At 33.2% G+C, this 4,560-nt stretch overlaps 1 long non-coding RNA gene across 1 annotated transcript; it reads right to left on the reverse strand.

Moving 5' to 3' along the window:
• Positions 1 to 423: 423 nt before the first annotated feature.
• Positions 424 to 3,634, reverse strand: LOC111374228. Its single transcript, XR_002699154.1, has 5 exons — positions 2,811 to 3,634; positions 2,133 to 2,221; positions 1,048 to 1,334; positions 759 to 929; positions 424 to 664 (listed from the first exon to the last, which is right to left on the reverse strand). It is a non-coding gene; the product is annotated as an uncharacterized LOC111374228 (long non-coding RNA).
• Positions 3,635 to 4,560: the final 926 nt, after the last annotated feature.

A 4,560-nucleotide genomic window follows, 5' to 3' on the forward strand; every position in this document is an offset into this window, starting at 1 on the left:
TATTGTTGTTCCGTTCACTCGAGTGTTGAAAATAAAAATAATAACACTAGAAAGAAGTATGATTTGCATAAAGTTATACACTAATGAGTTGAGATTCGTTGTTCATCCAATGAATGATTGATGCATTATTTTAAATTAACATCTTCAACTTTTCTCTCATAGTCACTTCAGAATAAAATTATATGACACTTTAATGTAAAATGATGTGTCAATCATTTATTGGAGGACAACAAATTTTGAACAAGAAATCTCAACTCATACATTAATATATTATTAAGGCTTTACTAGGCGTACATAACTTTTTGTATATCAAGGTGTCACACACTCATATGGGTGGCGCTCGCCGATATAAAAATCTCTTTCACGTATGAGGTCTAAAAGGATATTTGAAAGGGGAAAATTTTAATTTTTTGCAGTTAAAGGGTTTCTAGAAAACGATTGGCATGGCCACAATACCTTACTTTATTTCTATGCACAAATCTTTGGCTGCCTGTTGGTTTTAGAAATAATGTAACTTACAGTTTAATAATATCAACCTTCTTTAGTAAGCGAAGAAGATCAATGTACACCTGTTAGTGATGCTAGTCGTGCTCTTGATCTGATAGATAACTTCAAGTAAATTCTTCCATACTCCAGGAGGCTTCCTAACACAATCCTTGAACGCCTGTACATCATGTTGGTAGTGATTATTAGTATAAGAAAGATGGGAAGAACAACGAAAGAGAAAAAAATAAATAAGCAGATATCATATATGTTACCTGCATACGTGTTTTGGCAAGTTCAATGGGATAGCAACTTGTGCAAGCTAAAGATCGAGCCAATGAGCCTGCCACCAATGGTGCATATGGTGTCATGCTTGGAGCATTTTGTGCTGTGAATTTCTCTAACTGCTGAAGGAAAATGTCATAGCATGGCAAGTAGATGCCCACCTGTTTAGAAAACAGGGAAGACCCACGCTGAATTTTCACTGCAGGAATCTCATTTCAACATGGGATGAATAATGGATTTTATTGCTGTGACCATGGGCGCTAGTCACTCGAAACTTACAGTGGGTACCGAAAGAGCTAAGCCAGCATTTGTACCTCTCCACAGCCTAGAAATTCCTTCTTGTAAAGCACAGAACCATTATTTATCTAACAACTGAAATGATAACACAGCTTGTCAAACTTTATAGTTTGTGTAGAAGTAACCAACACTGCACTTACCTGTCGAATAATTTTATAGAAGACATCCAATGTTCCTTCGTAATGGAAACAATTAGGAGCACAAATTGACACTCTACCATGAACATCAGCACGGGTGCACGATGGAGAACACCTTAGATCTGCAAACAACTAGCAATTACATTGCAGTAAGGTAAGTTAAACTGCATATGCCATGAAGGACAAACAAGGCTGAATTTCAATATAAAGTATGGTTGACTATATATAAATCTAACATGTTTATATTCTTTTCATCAGCAAACAAATTTAGGGGGAACAGACTGAGTGGCAGCAACATTAGAATTAAGATTTAACTATAAGATGGTTTTGGTGAGAATAAAACAAAATAGCATTTTAAAGGATTAAGATGTAAGTTAAATCTTTCAGTACTTGGATTTAATGTAGCTTTGAGCACATCTTTACCACTCTAAGATCCATTCAAGGCTGTGAAATCCGGTCAACTTATTGTTGAGGTAGAAAAAGTAATTTATTGGATAATTTACATCCAACAGCTTGGCTATCCAAGCAACTTCAAATCAGGTAAATATGCTGATTCTTGATGTTCATTTCATAATGCACAAAGTACCTTTAGTTGGAACTTGGAGGTCAAGAACCGCATAAAAATGAGTTTTTCTGTGAAGTGTTACATATGTGAGGAGTCAATATACCTTGCTACTTAGTGCAACTAATGAATCCAATAATTTTGAAAGCACAAACTTAGGTGAAATTTAATTCATACAATTACTTAAGCTGATTGATTTTCAGAAGGAAAATGCATCCACTGATATCTAAACAATTTAGAATAAGCAAGGCTTAACTAAGTTGTTAACAAAAATATTGGATACAATATCAAAGAGAAAATGTGCAAATTCTTTACGTGAGGGCCACCAGAACATTGGAGAAAGAAAATAAAAGATAAAAGTAACATACCATATTCAGTCCAGAAAAGGCCATTCGACTGGTAAAATCACTCAATGAATGAGAGAAAGCAACTCCAGCAGCCTGTGCTTGCAACGCGTCTGCAAAAATTAGTATATAAGGGGCAATATTTTAGAAAACATATAAAAAAATACAACTTCATTTCCACGTCCAGACGGGAGAAATCTGGTTAACTTAAAATTTATTTTCTGCATTGCAAGTTCAAGATAAACAATACAGTGCGACAAATGCATTCTGTTTAGAAGTGTTTGGTCACAAATTCATACAGCGCAAGGGGAAAAAACTATAATAATGTGCAAGAATACAAATTGATAAAATGTAAGAAAACAACAAGATGACCCTGAAATTTACCATAAAGCCTATAATGAAGCTGAATTAAGAAAAAATTGTTTTTACACCAATCAGGGTAGAAATACGTAATAGGTAGTCAAAAAACTCACTTCCAAATATGAACAACACCAATAAAAGAAGAAGAAACTCTACAACGCAACCAACCAACAACATTGACCCTTCAGAGACATTACTAGTACAAGCAGATAAATCCAACAAGGAATGGTAACGTGGAACTCTGTAGGAAAGATAACGTGGATTGTGAAAATTGTAGAAATTAAAACACCGCATATTATAAAATAAGTTAAACAAACTTCAACATGAAACATAAGATTACACCTTGGCAACATCAAGTGGATTAACAAGAATGGCTGAGAGAACTGCAGCACCAGCAGCCTCTAAGGCACGATCGGGAAAGCCCAATTTTCCATCAATGGTGGTCTTCAAATTGTGAGACTGAGGCTGCTGAGGATGAGAAGCTTCAATTCCATCCACGATCACCACTGATTCAGGCATCAAGGTAACATTTTTATCAATCTCAACCATTCTAGAGGACTGCTCTGTTGTGTTCATCCATGAGTTTTCATTATGCTTCAATTCTTCTACCATCTTCTGATTAGTCTCTTTTTCAAACAATATTATAACCCTGAATCAGAGATGATCAACCTGAAAACTAATAATTCCCAAATGTTCAAATATCAAAATTGCCCAGAACAACCATTACAGACAAGCACACATTCAACATTTTTTACTCATAAAATACGACATCCAAATGACATTTGTCCTTTGCTTTTGGGGAAATAAAAGGCACGAAATCGAGACATGAATGAAAATAAATCCAATTACACAATGACCAATAACATATATTCCAAAAGTTCATTAAACCAAAGCATAATTTTTTATTCTCAGCAAATAAATACAACCAGAAATTTCAACACCCTTACTCCTCTTTGCTCAGAAATTCTAATAACCACATAATATTCGGAAAAGTAAATAATAATCGACCTCCAGTAATTAAATTAGAATATTACCCAAAAAATAACAAAATGACGAAATAAAATAAAACCCAGAATAATATGCCCTAAAAAACTAAATAGAAATTCGGTTTCCATCAATAGCAACATATACCATATACGTGTAGATAAGAGAAATAATTACGTGCATATACATATTATTTAAGAAAATGAATAATAATTGACCATTTGTAATTAAATTAGACTATTAGGGTGTGTTTGATTGACATGGAAAATATTACCTAGAAAAGAAAATATTTTCCATCTTTTGTGGAAAATAAAAACCACATCTACCCAAGGAAAATATTTTCCTTAAAAACAAGGAAAATTAGGTATATTTTCAAAAGTTGGAAAATATTTTTCATGGAAAAAAATAGCAATCAAACACTCCAAGTAGAAATTTGGGCGAAAATTTGATATTTTCCATGAAAAATAAATGTAATCAAACACACCATTAATGTAAAAAGCACCAAAATGACGAAATAAAATAACAATCAGGACAATGTGCACTAACAACTAAAATAAAAAGGCGTTTTCCAATCATAACATATACTATATCTATAGACGATTTAAATGTATACCTCGTGATCGGCTTTGATTACGACACGACACGAGGGCTAAGTCACAATGTGGTAATGGTTAAGTTTGATACGAGTGGAAGCAGACTTCTCCAAATTGCATGGAGAGGAAAGAAAACTCTAGATTGTTTGGCCCAGCCTCCACAATTAGATTTTCTCAGTTTTTTTCAGTTTATTAGAAAGACACGAAGCGGTAGAGGTCCTTCCACAGCTCGGAGGGGGGAATTTCACTAGAGATTTTGTATAATTTTATTTTGGATAATGTAGTTTTTTAAGAATAGATTTTGTAAAAAAAAAAAATTTATTTTTTTGGAAAAATATACGATATGAATCCACTCACATAATTTATTTTATTGAAAGAATATATAGTTAAAAATAACTTTGAAGAAAAATGAAGTTTTTTACCAAACAATAACAATCATATCGATTCACCAAAATTATTTGAATTTATAAGCTAGCAAGTGAAATTTGTGATACAACTTATATTTTTGGCACATA

Source organism: Olea europaea, chromosome 1 (genome assembly GCF_002742605.1).
Source record: "Olea europaea var. sylvestris chromosome 1, O_europaea_v1, whole genome shotgun sequence".
Classification (NCBI taxonomy): domain Eukaryota; kingdom Viridiplantae; phylum Streptophyta; class Magnoliopsida; order Lamiales; family Oleaceae; genus Olea; species Olea europaea.